General features: G+C 35.0%; 1 long non-coding RNA gene across 15 annotated transcripts in view; it reads left to right on the top strand.

Annotated features, from left to right (window-relative positions):
- Window positions 1-19991, top strand: part of LOC107209772 — a 73479-nt gene that overhangs the window by 36032 nt on the left and 17456 nt on the right. For 8 of the 15 annotated variants that reach the window (XR_004499095.1, XR_004499102.1, XR_004499101.1 and 5 more), the window contains 4 exons: window positions 4542-4660; window positions 5213-7823; window positions 7997-11975; window positions 16420-16538. This is a non-coding gene — a long non-coding RNA (uncharacterized LOC107209772). The remainder of the gene's footprint in view (window positions 1-4541; window positions 4661-5212; window positions 7824-7996; window positions 11976-16419; window positions 16539-19991) is intronic. The other 7 variants (XR_004499096.1, XR_004499099.1, XR_004499093.1 and 4 more) reach the window with 7 other exon arrangements.

The following is a 19991-nucleotide window of genomic DNA, read 5'->3' on the forward strand; positions in this document are numbered from 1 at the left end:
CTCCATAGCAGGGTTGATACTTTCTGTTTATAAAGTAAGTTTATTTTGGGTAAGAGAAGACAGTATGAGATATGTTAAAGATTTCTGTCTGCACAGGGGAAAAGGAAACCTTACTCTGATGTGGAGAGTAAAAAAAGAATTGTAGTGAGAACAGTGGCACAGTAACTAGAAGAAAGTGAATATTAAAAATGTTGGAGTTTACTGACAGACAAATTTCTAGCTCCACCTTCTCCCCTGAGAAATAAATGAAAACTCTTCTGAAGAGCTTTGTTTGATTCTTAGGGGGCTGTATTCATTCTAGTTCTGTCCTAGCAAAACCTTTCCAGTTCCATTTCTTTATTTAATGTTTTTAAATTTCCTTTAACACCTTTTCAGTTTTAATAATCTTTCACAGTAGTTTGCTGTTATTTGCAAACTGATATCATTTGCAGGCAAGTAGCTACTTTGTCTAATAGAAGACACCCAAAAACTTCTTAAACAATTTCTTAAACTCTGCTTCTCATTCTTCTAGTATGTTTTCCAAACCAAGGCTAACTTTCTCTCTAGGTCATATTAATAGTACAGAAATTAAAAGCTGATCCTTGTGTTTGTATTTTAAATTAAAACAATGAAAAGCTTTCAGAGCACTCACTCACACTCCCCAGGCTGTGGATTTTCTCCAGTCCATTGGTCTAGAGGTTTCTCTTATTGAAATATTGTGGCAGGAAAGGAGGATTAAATTACTGAGGCTGTCAAAAAGGACAAGCACTCTGCCATACATTATCATTATCACTGGCTTCCTCAGTGGAAGAAAATGCAGTAAATCACTTCAAATACAAAGCAATAAAGACCACTGGCTTTTAAAATCATGAGTGCTATTGCCATTAACAGAAAGTGACAGCTGTGTGGCATGCTTAGATGCTACTTGTATCTTTTTTGACAGTGTGCACATAAACCTGCCAGTGACACACCATTCGGTCACATGACCTTTCAGATTTGATTCTGGCATTGTTGCTTTTCCTTAGGAAAAAAGAAAGAAATATTTATTTTTCGTTGTTCTTTTCCTCATGCTCTTCTAAAAGGTGAAAAACATTTGATACTAATAGTAATTCTGATTTGCTTTGCAGTGATAAATGTGGTTAAAGCAGATAATTGTGCAGAAAGAGATCTCAGGTCTGTTCTAAAGCCAGATCTGCACACTGACGGGTACATGTTAGTGCTGGAAAACTCTGTTGTGGGTCTTAGTAAATAATGCTTGTGGTTCACCTTGTTGTTTGTCTCTTTTGAGGAGATGTGACTGAGGAGTTAATACCTAAATAACTAATTAGAAAAACTTCCGTTTCAGCTAGGAATGATAACTGCATTCTGATGGGACAATTGCTCTTATTTCTTCCAAGTGTAGGTTCATGTGGCATGGAATACTGCAGCCTTACCTCGTGCTGGTTTAGTGCTTTTTTCCCCTGACAGATAAATTAGCAAAGGAAAATAACTAAGCCAGTGTGTTGATATTTCTCTTATAAATATTTGGATATTTTTAATAATGATTTTACCAGCCTAAGGTGAAAGTAAGGTAAGATTACAGCAGTGAGATTTTTCTCTGAACAGAGGTACTGTCCTCCATGTTTGTAGCTTGTTTTCTGCAGTCACTGATGTGTCTGGCTTGGCTCCTGTTGAAATTTCAGCTCTGCATTGTCTAAATAGGAAGACAGGAAGTTCATCAGTAGTCCAGTTCCCCACTTGATCCTATCAAGAGGACCACCAAGAAACAAAATTTATGGAGAGATTGTGCCCATACACTGAAAGTTTCCAACTCTGTGCACTTTAAACCTGGCCTAGTTATATCTTCAACACATGTTTTCTATCACAAGCCTTACAAACTAGTATCAGAGCTTTTTTAGCTGAAACAGGAACTGAACTAAACTAATGCTTTAAAGCTCAGGAAACCAAATTATCAAGGATATAAATATCATTGAAAATTGCCTGCAGATGGTTTAGCCTGACACTTTATTAGTGTTTGTGCTAGGCCAAATTATAGCAGCATAGGCAGTGTATTATGTGTATTAAGTAGTGTATTAATTTATTTTTTTCTTGTCACAATGAATGTTGTTGGAAATGATACTCATAATGATTGGATCCATATTAGAACATAAATAAATGGATAAATCACATGCTATTTTTGTCTTCTAAAAGAAGAATCACTTAAATGAACAGCTCTTGAAAAAGATACACTGTTGTAATACATAAAATTATTGCTAAGCCAAAGTTGCAACTATAAGCTAATTCTGTAGTTGAAACTGAACCAGTTTGGCCCTGAAAATTTCACAGCTTTATACTGTTTTACTTTATGCTAACAAATAAATAAATGTTTGTTGACATGGAAATTATATGGAAAATATGTATTTTTTAGAGTTCTATTTAGGTTGAAGAAGAACTTTCAGGTCATTGACTTCAACTGTTAACCCAGCACTGCACTTTTAAATATCTCCAGGGATGGTGACTCCACCAGTTCCCTGAGCAGCTTGTTCCAGGGCCTGACAACTTGTTCAGTGATTAATTTTTTGTTAATATCCAGTCTAAAATGTGTTTAGAGTGGAATTCACTGTTCATGAACATAAGATTTCAAAATGAAGTTGATTTTTCTCTTGCAATTTCATTTATTGATAGAGAAAAATTTTTAACGTTTATTAGAAATTTTGATTTTGGTTCTGCATTTGAATTAATGAATGGCTTTACTTGCAGAAAATGCAAAAATAATCAGTATCAAAAAAAATCAAGAAAAATATGCTGTTAAATAGAATGATGTAACATACATGAGCATTAGGGTTTCTTTTTCTATATAATAGGGATTCAGATTCCTGATTAATTTTAGGAATCTATACTTGCTAATATTTGTAAAATTTTGCACTAAAACAGGCTACAGAATTATTATTTCATCATCTGAACACCATCAATATTTAGTTACATGTTCAGGTCTCTAAATCAGTTAACAGGACACATTTCTGGCCTTCCATTTAGCTTTTTGTAGCTGTGTCACCGTTATTTTTTTATTCTTCCACTGTTGCCTTTCAGCATTTTAAGAGTGTAGAAATTTCAGTCATGTAGTGAAACTTCCCTGATTCCTCATGCCAGACTGTAGTTGAAGTGTTGAGACCTGGAGGAGAGAGTGTGCTCTTCTGACAAGTGTCAGGAGAGACATATGTGAAGAATGGAGGAATCCGTTCTTCTAACAGTCACCCTGCTGTGATAACAAGAGTGAACAGCTTTATGCAAGAGGTTTCCAGGCTGATCCTGACAGGTGCATCATTTCGTGGTGGGAAATGATTGTTATTCCAAGGAACAGACTATATGAAGTCGTTGTTCCCCAAAGTAACAAAATCTCTGCCTCCATGTTATAGAATAGAGCATGCGTACAGTGTGAGCTTCACATTAATATGCTGAATTCATGCACAAAGTTTTCTACTTGCTGCTTAAAAACTCTGATCTCTGGAATAAAAAAAATGGATCAAATTTGCCTGCATAAGAGTTTCCATCCAGTTGCTATAAATTACCTGCTGGTGATAATGCCTTTAAGTGCTATTCTAAAAACAAAAATAAATAATCATTCAGGCTTTCATTGTAGAACGTTTTAAGCTTAAAGCACTTACTGTTTTTTCACTCTTTTTTTGACAAACAAGTTTCATTTATTCTTTCTCTATTCTTTCCTGTACTGCCTAGCAATTATCTTCTCACATGATGCTTTTTAACAGGATGTTAAAATTTCTTCCTATAAGGTTTGGAATTCCTGCAAGGAAGTGTGTACTTTTAACTGGTGTTACAGAAAAGCAATGTGGAAATCAGCTAGAGAGAAAGTCTGGGATCCCAGAGAGAAATATAGGAGAGTAATGCTATCCATAGCTTTATTCATGTATTCATATTTTGTGTAAGATATCCTTTCCTGTGTCCCTAGATATAACATAATTTGATGTTACCCATTTAAAATTATGCCTGTTGTAACGTTTTTAGGTTGTGAAGCTCACAAACATTCAGAGTTTGAACATTGTTGCCAAGACATACTGAATGTTAGCTCTAAATTCCTGTCATTTTGTCAGTCTCGGTGATTTTGGCCCCAGCACAAGCCACTAACTCAAGCCAGCTCCAACACAATACTGAAATTATGTGTTTGAAAGGAAAGCCATACTTGGAGGCAATGGGTGTAATTTAAGTTCACAGAGGAAACACATATATTTCGTGTCATTGTTTGTATAGCCATATAAACAAGAATTGTACCATGGGGTGGTGGGAGGGAGAACAAAAACAAAATATTTCTGTAAGCCTGTGGACCTGTAGCTACAACTTTCTCCTTCTAGTATAGCTAAATAACACTAAGGAAGAAGGGAAGACTTAAAAGAGAGGGTCTTTGACTATTCTTGTAATGGAAAAATGTTGAATTTAATTGATAAAGAGTTCTAGTTTATGTACCAGAAAAATTAAACACAAAATATAATTTTGACTTTTTTCCATTTCTTAATTTGATTTTTAATCCTTTTTGAATTTTTCTTTTATATTTACCCTAAAATTTACAGTGCTCAGTGACACCCCAGAAGATGAGCAGGAACTTGAATGTAAAGATACTGATTTTGTTGAATCTGTTTGAAAAAGATATTCCAGAAGCAAAGAAATACCCTTGAACAAGACATTGATGGTGAGTTTTAGAGACCACTTTCTTGTAAACTTTTGTAGCTTTAAAATTATTTGTTGAATGTCTACATTTCTGTGAAAGTAGTTGTTTGACACTGTGTCAAGAAGAAATTCTTTAATATTAACTAAAGGCTTCTACATTTGTTTGCAAAAGTCTGCAGAAACTATTACTGTCATTCCTTAAAATATATTTAAAAAAACCAAAACCAAACAGTATCCCCAGCTCGTAGTAATTAGTTTATAAAACTTAGGACATGTCACCTTCCTGTAATTCTCTATTTTGTACAACATACTTCATTGTAATAGGACTATTTATTTATTAAAATTTATGTCAGTAATCCTGTATTGTTGATGTTTGTATCTTATTTAAAGTTACTGTATAACCCCCAGAGTAGCTCCAGCTTTTGTGTCCTCCATAAGGAAGTGTATCCAAGACAGTGTGAAATACTGGGGGGTTGGTTAGGGTTCAGTTTAGCGTGAGCACCCCTCTGAGAAAGCACCAACTCACCAAAGCAAGGTGAGTTGAGTAGGAGCTGTGGAATCTTCCCTTCCCTAGGCCGTTGGAGAGCGTGTTTGTAGTGCTCTTAAGAAGACTCAAGAAGATTACTCAGTCCTCTCACAGACAGTGAAGGAAAGTATTCTCCTTGCTTAGAGTTTCCTGTTGCCTGTGGTAGCAGGGTCATGATTATCAATGGTGCGTTTTTCTCCTCCCTCTTCATTTCAATCCTCTTTCCTGTTGTGGTGAAGCTCAGAGAAGAAACTGAGAGTATCTCTGTGATAAAGCAGTCCCTCTGTGGGCACATGAACCAGCCCCAAGCCTGGACACAGAGCACACAAGGTACCCTTCGCAGAGCAGGAATTCCAGTTAGCCCTACTGGAATGCCAGGCCAGTGTTACTTTGCTACTTCTACTCATAGGGGTAATTACCATACCTTGAGCAGTGGGCAGCTGAGTATTGAGGGACAGAAATAGGCTTTCTTACCATTTCCATTATCATGTACAATTTGTGTCCATGCAGTAGCTAAAATACTCAGAGAAGAGTATAAATACTCCAAGTTCCAGGAACACGATAAAGAAAATGCAAAGAATCAAATCTCCATACCATAGGAAAGTAATACACAGATTTGATTCACTTCTTAATGTGGCTGAAGACTTAAGCTTTTCTGCACTGATAATTTTTATCCAAGTAGTTGTACAAAAGCACATCTCCTCCAAAAAGGTATTTTGTAGTCTCTCACTGGAAGACTGTTTTTGTTCTATATTTTATAATGGCCATTGTCATAATTCCTATTTGACAAAACTTATTAGTGATATAATTATTTACCCTTGAAAGTCACCTTTCACAAAACTTCAAAATTCTAATCATCATCTGACAGAATTATTATGACAGGAAGGACTGGTTTTTGTTACTAGTTATTATTCTGTCAAAAGCTAATCATTATTATGTAATGACAGCTACTTCAGTATTGAGGAGCATTTCTCCCCCTAATCATAAGACATTTGAACTAATTTTTACTTTATGTGCTTTGTATCTATTAAAGTGATAGTAGTAGCTAAAAATACTTTTATTCTTTTTCTTATCTACACTTCTGCCCTTCTCTGCAGATGCTATGCAGTTACGTTTTTCTGTTGTATTCTTAACATATAACACTGCATATTATCTGAAAATTTAGGACTTTCAGACAATTGAAATGAATTTTGCAATAATATATATCAGATCATTGCAGAAGAGCATGTTACTGTATTTTCTTGGACAAATTTATTGGAAAATGATGTGTTCTCAAGATCTGGACATCTACTTCAATTAAATGTAATGGCATGATAAATAGAATTCATGAGTAATATGTACACATTCTCTGAGATGGATATTGGTTTGAGGGAAAAAAAATAAACTTAGACACATAAAAATTCATAGGTCACGACCACATGGAGATGTAATCATTCTCAGATACCATGAGCTTCATTCACTCTATTTGAGGACTGCAACCATGGGTCTTTTTCATGTCTTGTTCCTTTCACTGCTGGTTGTATGGAAGTGGCCTCTATGAAATTTGAAGCAACTAAGTGCATGACTAAGCAACAGGATGTCAAGACATCTAACAAGCCTCAGAGATGACAGTATGAAAACTGATAAAATAATGTTTTGATATCATTAATTATAGCTATCCTATTAATTACAGCTGTTCTTACAGTAAAAACAATACTGTCCTCTGAAGTCTGCTCTGAAGTTGACATCTCACTGAATGACTTGTTCAGAATATACAAAATGCTTTGGCTCTCTAAGAATAGCATCCAGTCTGTCCTATAGTAGGTCTTTCAGCAGGGTAAGTGATGGAAGGTTTATCCCGTATTTTCCCTTCTCTAAACCACTTCTGTGTGTCCCAGCAGCCTAGAAGTTGCAACATGAAGCATCATTGCATGTCCCAGAGTATTTATCCTGATTAAAAACGTAAATACATAACCTTGTTATTTGTCAGCTGTGTAATTTGCTTTGAAAAGATATGCTGTCAAGATTATTTGTTTTTATTCAAATTCCTTCTATAGTCATGTTCAGCAGCTTCATTGCTTTTTGTGCAGGACTGGGAAAGAGTCTCATTTTTGACTTAGCAGCATGTTTTAATCACAGCAGCAGAGATTCTGGCCCTCTGGGCTTACTTAGATATTGTAAAGGAATGCAATTTTAAATCATGTCAGCTAATTTCTGTAACATAGAAATTTTAAATACTACTTTAAAACCCACATACACAAAGATGAAGGTACTTAGTTTAGTCTAGGGAAATTATCTTCTTTGCTCATGCTTCACTATTTTACAATACACAGAAGCTTGGAATTTAAATAATTTTGCATTGCACAAACTGGAAAGAACAACTTGCTATTTACGTACTAATAATTGTCCAGGCTGACTTGGATCCATCATACACACAGTATAGAAAATGCATTAATTGGTATATTTTTTTACTTAAAATTATTTCTGCCTATGCATAAATGTTTTCAATGTAACTTGGAACACCTTTATTTACACATTGTGAAAAATTATTAATTTATATAGGCAATTGTTATACAAATAATTTTATTAATTTCAGAGTTAATTCCAGCACTGATACTTTCATTGATGTACATTCTAGTTCTTAGAGTCCTGAGTTTCCAGTAGGCTGAGTACCTGAAAAGTAAGATTTCTTTTTTTCTTTATTATTTATTTACCTCTCCCCCCCGCCTTTTTTTTTTTTTTAACATATACTAGGAGCCTTTTAATCTGTCCAAATACTTAGGATGATTATGAGAACAAAAGTGAAACCTTAAATGAAATTGCTAATGCTGTTTTGTAATGTCTTCTCTCTAGTTTTTGATTCACAAGATGATAGTGCAGTAATTGGAAAGCTCAAAGGAGCAGTGGAAGCCCTCCATGCGCTGCCCTCAGTTGAGAGGGGAATGGAAAGATGACTACGAGGCATGAAAGGAAGTTTGCCTACAGAAGATCCTTCTCCCAGTGTAAATACATGCTTGATAGTGCATCAAAGATGAGATCTTTGTAATTCCTACAGTATATTTAATGTATAATTTATATGAAAAGGACGCTTGATTTGTAGTTGTAAAGTTTTGTATACTTTTCAGTCTGTTTGTTTTTATATTCCCCCCCTAAGGCTAAGAATATCTCCACAATGGACAACGTCTTGTAAATAATTAATACCTACATGATTGAACGATGTGCTTTATTTGCATTTTTAAGATTTTTTCCTACATAAAACAGTAATAAAAATGCAAGTCAAAATTTTAATTTTTAATAAAAAAACCATAAGCCTTAGAAAACTGATTAAAAATACTTTTATGTTATCCCTAATCACCCCACTAAATGGAATGCCTGTGATTAGCCTCATTAAGAATTTTATACTGTGAAGATTTTATTAAAAGCAATATATGAAAATTACTTGGATTAATGTGTTAATCTGCCTCTTTAAAATGCTAATATCCATTTTATGCACATTAAATCTCAGTATGTGTTTTCTTTGATGCATGCAGTTCCTATCAATTAAATATAAAAAATTAGGCTAGTTGCAGGACTTATTAAATTACTGCAACCTTTTTTTAAATAACTTTTACCCTTCTACTAACATTATAATCAGCTGTTTATGGTTACCATAATTTGAAGTAGGGGGAGGGCAGGCACGATCATTTTCTGTACAGTGCTTGATTTACTTGCAGCCAGCATCTGTCAAAGCACAAAAAGAAGCCATAGAGTATCAGATTTTGCTTCACCTACTTTGGGCTTTAGGGATGGGCAACTGTTTTCATTTGGGTTTTGTCACGTTTAGAACTTACATCAAACACATACAATAAATTGTTGTATCTGAATAACTACTGTCTAGTGTGGAAAGTTAATTTTACAGCTTTTAACCAATCTCAGTGAAGGATTTAATTGATATTTTTAATGGAGCTGTGAATCAATGCTGCAAAAGGATTGTCTCTTGAGAACGAGGATATAATACATTTCATTTTTTAATTTACTTTTTTATTTGTCATTTTCTTCAAAGGATTTTATAGACTGTGGATTTCTACTGTTTGCAAACAGGCTATGTTTCTTCATAAGCATATGTAAAGTATTCAGAGAGATAAGTAATTTATTAAAATCTACCTAATTTGCCGTGATATATTAAATCTCTGCTTCAGTGATCACAGACCATTTCATTTAGAGAATTAGGCATTCCCTCTTTGTGTGATTAAAGCTCTGGAAAATGAGTTCTTTGCTCCTATTTGTGAACATTCAAAGCCTGCTAATGGCAAGAAGATGGAATAGATTATGAGACAATTCATTACAGTTCAACAGAAAAAAAACTCTGCTATAATGCAGAAATGCAAGTATGAATATCTGCATATAGTTTGAACCATCTGTGCTCTAATGGCTTCAGTAATGGCTGTTCATCTTCAGTAGGCTTTGAAATGACATCCATACAATATTAATTTGTTGATGTACATTATGAGGCCAATGGAATGAATATATTCTGACCACAGAAATCTCTGAATTCCAGCATGGTCTGCTGGTTGACTCCATTTTAGGACCTACCATCTTCAGTAGTACTTCTCATCCACACTTTGCCAATCCTTACAGCGTTTCATTCCTCTGGAACTTTAGGAGACCACAGACAGCTGCATTCCTAAACCCCTCCATTCTTCAGTTAATGGCCATATGTTTGTTGTCATTTGGGCTGGCACTTAGTTCATCATTTTGGCCACTATTTCTAGCTTTTTTTGGCTCTGTGCATCTATATTGTCAATAAGACTGTTATTATACATTACAATAATTTGAAACAGCCAGATCCAACACTGAGATTAACTGAGTGGCTTTTTAGAAATTTAGTTGTGGTATTCTGTCAGGAGGTTCTTATTATTCTTCTAATACTTTGCAAACCAAACTAAATATCCTGCACATAAACAAAGAAGCAAATTATATTGAGTTTTTGTGTGTGACTGTTTACTGACTTGCAGGAGAACTATGTTAACTGGTGCTTGTTTTCTTCTGAAATAAACCATGTGGTAAAATTAGAAAATCAGTGATGTTCATCTCAGTTAAACATTTACAGTAACACCCTTAACACTTAATCTTCACCATCTGAAGTTAGAAATTTAAAAACCAAGCGTTCATATATTCATTAAACACAGATCTCTTCACTAAGTTACTGCAAAATATTCCAGTTAACATTTGGTTACATTGTGTTAACTGTTCTCAGTGACTCCACCATTAACATGTATAATTTGCCTCAGGTTCCCAGACTTACTTCTTCATAAGACTCACTGTTACTCAGTTTTGGATTTTAAAAAAATAATCCTGATTTCTGTTCATGTTTATTGCTAAAACAGATATAATATTCAGCAAGGATTTTCCCAACAGATGGATTGTATTATCTTATGCAACATAAACATGCGATCATACCAGAAAATTTTGTTCTTGCATTAAGTACTCTGTATTTTCAAAATGATCTTAAATCTTAATTCTAAATGCTACATTGTGCAGGGAAAGTGGAAAATGTAACCTAATACTATTTTGTCTGAATTTTAGCAATGAATAGCTTGAAGAAAACTTGCATCTATGTAATCTCTAGGCTAAGGTGCAAAGGAGCCATATTAAAGTTGGGTACTACCATGTTTTAAAATGTGACTCAATTAACATTCAATTTTTGTGGAATAGATGAAGTTTTACTATGGTGTAACTTGGTCACCACAGTGGTTCTACATAAGATGAAATGAAAGTGTCAAATAATCAGTTTTGTTATTATATCTTTTCCCATTCGTTGTTAAAACTTATGATATTTTCTGGTGTGATATGATAACTGCTGTTGTCCTGGTTCCCAGGAATGTTGATCAAGATGGAAATTTTTTTAGCTCAAATAAACTTTATCTGTTTTAAATGTTGCTTTTACCTTTTGTAGCCTTAACCTAGGAACAGAAGCTATGAAAGTAAGTACATCATGAACCAGGTAACAGCTCTGTGAAGTCAATCAGTCTTGCTGTAGAGTAAGTCAAAGCTTATCTCATTATATAAGAGTAGATATAACATGACAAAATTTATGACTTCATAGATCAATATTGAAGTTAATAATAATATTGTTTTAAAATGCTTTTTCTTGTTTCAAGGCATAGTGAGACATAATCATAGTTCAAGAAGTCTCCAAACATATCAAGACTAACTGCTAAATTTAATTTTGTTGTTTTGTGTTGGAACTGAGAAATAAATTAAAATACAGGTTTAAAATTGTGCTACAAACCATATTTTATATTTCAGAGCCAGAGAAATATTACCTGTTTTAATTACAGACAGGTCTTTTTACAGTGACTTGCCCATCAGTTTTTTGAGATTATCCAAAAGATAACAAATATTTTTATATGACTTCACCTACATTACTGTTTATGTTATAGCTCTTAGCAATTGGACTAGATCCCAATCCTGCAAGTGATACTGAATTGGAAGAAATAAATGTATGAAATTAACTGCAGAATACAAGTTCAGGTTATTACCTTAGGATGCACATGATAAAAATTTGCTTTTGGCACAGTAAGCCCCATGTGTACTGCTTTTGCTTTTTGTTTCTTTTTGTTATTTATGACAAATTTTAGTTATTTTTCCATCTTTTAAAATGAAATGAGGCAACTTCTGAGGAACTTGAATCATGCATCTGTGGGTTTTAGAAGCAATTTAAAAGTTTTTTTTTTTATTTTTAAGGTCCTTGCTGAATCATACTTCAAACTCTCAGCATCTGGTAGCATCAAAGTCTAGCTCAGTCCTAGCAAAATTTCATCTCCAACAAGAGCTGCTTGTAACTGATCAGGTACCGGCTGAGGATATTTTGTCTGTGGAAGTAATTGATTACAAACCTTGAAACAGAAATGCTTGTGGATCTCAATAGTAGGAGTTCTGTCACAATACTGTGTCAGGATAGGATTGTTCAGGTTAGGGGGATCTCAGGTGGTCTCTAGTCCAGCCTCCTGCAGGGTTAGGGGTCTCCAGTCTGGGATCAGGGAACTGTTTCTGTCTGTGTGTCCTTTTGTGAGCTAGCACAGACTGGATGTAGCCCTGAGCAATGGGGTCTAACATCAACAACTGACCATTATTGGTGTCAAAATAAGTCTTACTTCAGTAGTCCAATATCTGCAACTGTGCAAGACAGGTCTTAAGTATGATCTAGCAATGATTTGTTTGTGGATTTGGAAAATAATCTATTTTCTAGTTAGACAAAATGTCGTTCTTGTTGGATGCAGAGGTATTTCCTACATATTCAAGCAGCAACAACTGAAGTGTCCTTGAAAAACCATTGGAAAAAATGAAGTCTTTCTATTATTACAACAATTACTAAAAATCAGTTAAGTCAAGTTTCTTTTTCTTGAAGAATTGTTATCAACCAGTGATTATTTTGATTACCTACTCATAAGTAGCTATGGTAGCTGATAGTCTTTGACTTCAATGATAATGAAAAATAGATGATGTTCTACCATATACAGGGCAATTTTCCTAGAGAAATGAAAAGAGGAGACACCAATCAGCATCTGATTCCAAACACAAAGTACATGAACAATAAAGAGACCACAGAAAACAAAATATCAGAAAAACTTTACAGAAAATCTTTCCTCATTTAAAAAATATTCCTTAACCTTTCCTATGTAATAAGCAGTTATTTTAGTAAAATTAGACCAAAATCTGACCCATTTGGAAACTTTCCAATTAGTATTGTCAGTGGTATAATTTACATCTTAGATGAAATACACAAAAAGTGATCTATTTATAAAACAGAAGCAGTTGTGTATCAGCATACAGTAGATACAACCTCAGCAACAATACATATTGGCAGGCCTATCTATAGTTAAGGCAAACAAGTCAGTGTAACTTGTCATTTATTTTAGAATGGAATTTACAGTGATTGCCTCAAAGTCTGTAGTAACAGAGCTTTTTTCAGACATTTATGAAAGTAATGTAGGATTATATTTCCACTCACAACATCAGATAAACATGACAGGAGCCTGTAACAGAGGGCTGTACAGCTGTTGATGGATCCTACAGCAGCACGTGTTGTGGGGAGCACTGAGTGCTAGAGCTTTGGTGAATCTCAGAATCTTCTCTTTCGAGCTGACCTGTTTAGTCAGAGCACAGAATTTGGCTGTAAGGAAGCCTGTAACACATTTTTTCAGAACAGAAGCCTGTTTCTGCATTTTCATCCTTCTCTGAAGGACAGTCTCCCTACAGCAGGGAAATGGGAGGCACATTTTCTGCTGATGGTGAGTTTTGTTTTAAAAGCAACAGAAGGGCTCTGGGGAAAGTTAGATGCTAGAAATCAAAATACTTTTCGTGTTTCACTTACAGTGCAGTAAGTGGGAAGTCCAAATTCAACCAGGCCTTTAACCTTAATTTCTCTACTTGGTCCATTGTAAATTTTGGTGAATTTTGGCAAATTGCAGTAATGACAGAAAAAAAAAAAACAAAAAACAATGCAGAAATATATAGGGAAAAGAGATTAAGCTCTAAGAATTTGTTTATTAGTTAAGAAGGCAGCAGATTGGCTTGACAATCCAACAGAATTGTTTCCTCCTAACAGAAACAGTCCTTGAAAAGGCCCAAATAAAAGCATCTGTGATGTTGCTGAGAGAAAATCTTTTATTCAAATAAGAGTTGAAATTATTTAGCATTTACTGGAAGCTTCCTTCCATCTTTATGCTCGTCATGTGAGAAATGAGGCTTTACAATTAATGAAGGAAGAAGCATAACTACTTGTGACTGTTCTGCTGTATTTAAGCTAATTCCTACACATAAGTGCCCATCATCTGGGAGGAAACAGAAAGGACTGGAAATCTTTTCATAACATTTCTCACTTCTGCTGAGGCACGTTGAGGAAAATCCCTGTAAGCACAGACCAGCAGGGTGCAGTCTGGCTGCTGCAGGAATACCAGGTGGAGGAGAAAGCAGAGGTGGGACCTGAGATTTAAGAGTTATGTATACCCGAGAGTAACTTCAGTAGCTGCAAAGGATTTGGTGATTTTTGAGTGCCTTCAATGAATATGAGCTCCGTCTTGGGGTTGCTGTATGTCAGTGGGGAAAGGGAGGGGAAAGGTGGGTCTAGGGGTGAGGAATTGACATGGGATATATTCTGGGAGACAAGAAACAAGAAAAAATAAGATGAGGAAATGAAAAGGAAGATGGAGAGAGAAGTTAACATTGTACAGAAGTGGGTGTCCTATCCAAAGTGAACTTTCCCATTGAGCTTCTCCTCAGCATCTGCAGCAGGCCTGGGTTTGGATGCAAAGGGAAGGGAAGGCCCAGGTGGGGATCCTGGAGGCATGTGGGGGGATGGTGTAAATATGGTTTTGTCTTTGCCCTTTTGCCTGTTTTAGTGTTGAGCCTGATTTCTTGAAGCTTTTACATTAGAGAAAAAGGAGGTTGCCATAAATATCTGCAGGATTTTTGCCTTGGAAGCATTCTTGCCAGGACTTTACTAGCAGGTCTGTCACATAAAGGTTATTTTGTACAAAGGGAAGATGCAGGACATAACTGAAATTCACAGTCTGTGTGGTTGTCCTCCAGGATGGCTCTCCTCAGCCCCATCATCCACTGTCCATGTGAAATCAAATCTGGATACAAGTGCATTGGCAAATGAACTGAAGTTGAGCCCTGGCACACAGCTCATGAAAGGCCGCACAGACAGAAAAACATTAGGGGGAGACAAAGAGGGTGCTGGAAAGCAGCTGTTTGATTTCACCTGGAATTCAGTCCTGTCAAAACACATCAACAAGACAGCATGATGCTTCTTCGACTTAGTTAAAAGACAAAAAAAACCCCAAAAATACCAAAATAAGAAAAAACCCACAAATAAGCAAAAAACATAAAGAAAAATGCAAAAATAAAAAACAAACCAACACAACAAAACAAAACTCAAAAAAACCCACCCAGTAATTTTTAAACATCAGAAATTATGGGATCGTGAGGTAATCTCTTGTGGTAAAATGTCTGGTCTGCTTTTTTTTTGCTATGCTTTTAATGATTAATTTTTCTTGTAAAGTAGTACTGTTGATACCAGGTACACACATGCTCTCTGAGTATTAATACGAAAATGCAAGTAAATTTTGGGAACTGCTGGAGGGTGGATGCTATACACATCTTGTAATCTTTGTTTATGTTATGCACTGTCTAGTAAGTAAAATAGTTTAAGTGCACTAAGTGAAATGGGAGATTTATATTTTAAGGTGGGGTTATGTTTAGAGAAATAATTGTTAGTTGCATCACTGAGAAAAGCAAATATCTACTTATTTTTTGGGGTTTAAAGCCAGACAAGACATTCATTATAAATTATTCTGATTCCCTAACAAAGGCTCTTGAATTTAGTTACCTGCCTGAATTAGTGAAGGATCTGAGGCCACTGTAGGAGGAAGGTCTGCAATCACTTTCTCACTTTGTCACTGCAGTTTGACATCCAGGATGTTTTACTCTCAAGCTTGGAGCTTAAATGGAGCGTGACAGTTTGTCTGATTTGGTTCCCATTATTTGATATCCTTCACTTGAAATAATGGTTCTATCCAAATTTGCTAAAAACTCACCCAAGGTCTGACCACTTCATTGTGTGAACCTCACTGCCAGACTAGTTCTAGTTTTGGGGGCTTATTACAAGTGTTATTGCTCTACTTGACAGGGTTTGCAATAAAAATATTTTCAGTGCTACTCCTTTACTGATCACTGAAAAATTAAACATAACTTTGAAAGGTAAATCAGTTCTTTGCATATTAAATTATATAAATTATATAATATTTTGATTAAAAATGATAGTTGCATAATGTAGTGAGGCACATTTGGAAAATAGTATTTGTCTGACTTCTTTTTCCTTTGTTAGAATGCTTCATTTTAGCATTTGCTATCAGGGGAAATGTATGGCAAAAGTTTCATTTTTCAGCTGATTCTAACTTGATACACAATATAGAACATCACTTTATTCTTACATATGAATTCATTGTTAAACACAATCTCATTATGCATGCTAAAATCACTAGTAAATATTTTGCTATTTATGTCAACTTCTGTATTAATCCATGTTTTCATTTTTAGAGTGTTAAATTATTGCTTTTAAAAATTGCTTATTCAGGGAAGAATTATTTATCAAAATGAGAGTGTGAAAAAATAATCTTTTTTGAGACTGGTCTCTCAGAAATCCTTTGACAGCAAACTAGAGGAATATGATTGTCCTTCTCTTTCATTTTTCAACAGCTTTGAGAGTAGTTTGTTATTTTATCTTGCAGCATTTTTCTAGTATATACACCAGATATTTCCTCAGCACACTGCCTGGAGAAGAAAATGGGAATTTAAAAATGGAACCTTCCATTTTAGAGAATTGATATAGACCACACAGTCAACTTAGGTAAGTGTTGAAAGTGCCCATTCATGTCATGATATTATAGAGCAGAATGAACAAGGTGCCACTTGTGGATGAAAGTTGCCCCCTACTGTCTGATGTGACATTTGCATACTGACTTGTTATGCACAGCTTTTGAGGTTAATTTGTCTACTGTTTCTTTAAAGAACATGTTTTAATTCCAAATTTTAGAATTTCATATGGATATATGGTACATAGATCAGGTGTTACAGGAAGGAAATATGCTGAAAGATGGCTCTAGTAAAAGCCTGGTTCTTGCATTTGCTAACATTTATTGAGATAATAATGATTGGTGTTTCATTTGTAATTTTGAGGGACTTTCTATCCTTAGTAGTATTATGAACTTTTAAAGCAAATTTGTTCAGAATATTAGTTTTCAGGATCTATTTAGTTGCTGCAGACTACCCCTTTGTGAGCTCGTATTTCAATTGTACAGTAATTTCAGAGTATCGTTCCATAATGTACCAACTGCACACACTTAATCTGAGAAATATTTTTCTTTCAAATAGTTGTAGACATTAAGAAAGAAATATACAAGCTTTCAAGTTTTTAAAAAATCTTAAATAGTAGTAGTTAGTACAGCTTCACTACCTATGGAGACTTTCTGAGAATTTGTCAGCAGTGCAAATTAGCAGGTCAAAATCCTTACAAGCATAGATAATTTAAGGACTGAGAAGAAATAAATCACAATTTCCAAACCTCTGGGAAGCTTGTAAAGCATTGTCTCAGTCACAATGTAAATATATACCCCTACTTACACTGCACAAATGGTACTTGAAAACAGCTACAGTGGTAACAAAACAATTGCCAATGTTTTTGCTTTCGAATTATGTCTGTCAGAACAAGTTGCCTGTACAGATCTTAAATGATTCAGTAATAAATGCCAAATATAACTTTGCAGCAGATGATGACTGGTATCATGTTGATATTATTATATCTTTTTTACATTGTTATTAAATTTTAGATACCATTTTTGTTGGATACTGAAATACAGATTTTTTCAAATACAATATTTGGATTGCAATTTCCAACAAGGAATCCTTAAGCATTTTACAACTTGTGTAGCACATAGAAATTACTTTGAAAAGAGAAACAGAAAAAACCCCTTCCTCAAGGGAGTTGGTGAGAGTTGAGGATCTGTCAATGGCAAAGTGGTAACACAGCCATGCAAGGACTGAGATTGCAGAGCTAATGGTCTATTTTTGAAGGCACACAGCCTTTCATTTCAGTCCCAGTACCTGTTGCTCCTGTTGGTACTACTGAACTTCTGTAGAATACCCGTTTCTCTTTTTGAGGATTTATTGGTGCTGTCAGGGAGATGTCAAGCAGGAGGCAGCTTCTCCTTGGATGTTGCACTAAATGTTAAGCTTTGTATGCCTACAGGGGACAACAGAGAAGCTTAAGGAACAGAAATCCATGGAGGCTGACTGAATGCTTAGAAGTATAAGAAAAAACTTGTGGCTCAGAAATGCCCCGAGCTGAAAAAGGGTAGAGGGTGAGAGAATGTTAGGAGGATGTGTTATATATTCTTCCCCCACTGTTGTTATTTAGGCACTCCTAGTGACTTCACCATACCAGAACATGAAATTAAGCCTTGTCCTGGTTGTTAGGCTTCCTACTTCATTGATGAAAAAAACTTTTCGGTAGCATATACTGCATTCTGCATAGTCCTGCTTGGGACAGCAGTAGAGCAGAGACTTTTAAACTGGAAAAAGAGAAAAAGGAAGTTAGGAACTGACATTGGGAACACTGAAGCATGATACAGGTCATGTATTCTAAAAGCTCGGGTTCTTTGTTCTTGAATTCCTTTCAGTCCGCAGGTCATGAACTGTACACAGTTTTCAGTTTGGGGTCACAATGGGATTTAACTATTCTGTAACCCAGTAATTAAATTATCACTCAGTGGTTTGCCACTCTCACTGTTCTTTAGCCACTGTTATAATTTTAAGAATTTCGCATTTACTGCATATGCTTTGAATTTTTTAGTATATGCAAAAATACATACTTGAACAAGCAACCACTGTGTTGCACAAGTTGGAACTTCCTCTCATCCAAACTGATGTGGTCCCAAAATATTCAGTTTAGCAAGGTTTCACTGTGTCCCAACAGACTGTAAATTTATCTGTGTTAAATTTAACAACAAAAACAGCAACATAACAATCATATTTATAAAGATCCACAAACCGGGTCAGACCAAGTAACAGATCTGATTCAGTATTTCTGAAAGAATGCAGACAGATCAACCTAAAAAACAGGCATCCTGCAGTACTGCAGATGTCTTTCTCAAAGAAAGAACAATAAAAGAAGTACTTTTGTCCTAAAAACTTAAGGGAAGATGGACCAGATATTTGAAGAGGAATTTTTTCCAAATTTCCCAGGGTTTGCTTCTTGACACTTTCTGTTGTAGTTCACTTTTATCACATGTGCAAATGTTGAGTCACTCTTCCTTACTGTCAGAGTAATAACAAGGTCCTTTTTAAAGAAATAAGTTTCTAGTAGTGTCAATACATTTACCGTAGTTTCCCATTAAACCTTGTTGCAATTTATTTTCTTCTTCACTAGATGCAACATATTTAACTGAAAAGTAGTTGAGATAATGTGAAGTTTTCTGGAAAGTCATGAATACCTTATGTGTGTGGAAATGTGTTCAGTTGCCTGTTGCTCCACAGCCATTAATCTGATGAATAAAGAGTTTGCACATGGGTTCACTCAGAGAGTTAACATCTGATTTTACGTGGAAATATTTGAAAGAAAAAGTACAGCATAGCCTGAAGCCTGTTAGATTTTTAGAGATTTATTTAATACAGTTTCTTGCTTTGGTTTCTATTGTCTACTTAGAAAAGAATGTTGTTTTGAAATTTAAAGTGAAATAAGAGGAAACAATTCAAACAGCATTTCTACTGGACAAAAAAATCCTTTACTTCAAACACATACAAAACCTGTCAGTTTTCATTACTCATCTGTTGTTCTACTATTTTATTATCTTCTACATTAAATCAGATGATTCCCCACCTTTACACTGGTGCTTTGGAGATAAAATAAAGGGGCAGGAACTATCTTCATTTATCAATCTGAAATAACATCAGCATTTGTACTGAGATAATATTTCTGTCAATAATTCATTTTTAGAACAAAGAACGAATAGAATTAGTAGTTATTGTTTCTCTCTGTGGAGATAAATGCTTGATGTAGGAACTACTAGTCTTAAGTTATAGGGAAATGCTGAATCTCATCTTGTTCTAAAAGGGATTTGAGTTTCCTGGTGAATTGAGGAAATTGTCAAACAGAACATTTGCTGCTTCTGTTATTGTTTTTTAATTTATTGACTCTGGGATTGTTAGTGTTGGAGAAAATGCAAAATAGGTGAGGCATCTGTATCAATTAGCTGGATATGTTGAATGACCTGTTTTTGATAAGACTGTAAACACTTGGCCTCAA

This window comes from Parus major, chromosome 11 (genome assembly GCF_001522545.3).
Source record: "Parus major isolate Abel chromosome 11, Parus_major1.1, whole genome shotgun sequence".
Classification (NCBI taxonomy): Eukaryota; Metazoa; Chordata; class Aves; order Passeriformes; family Paridae; genus Parus; species Parus major.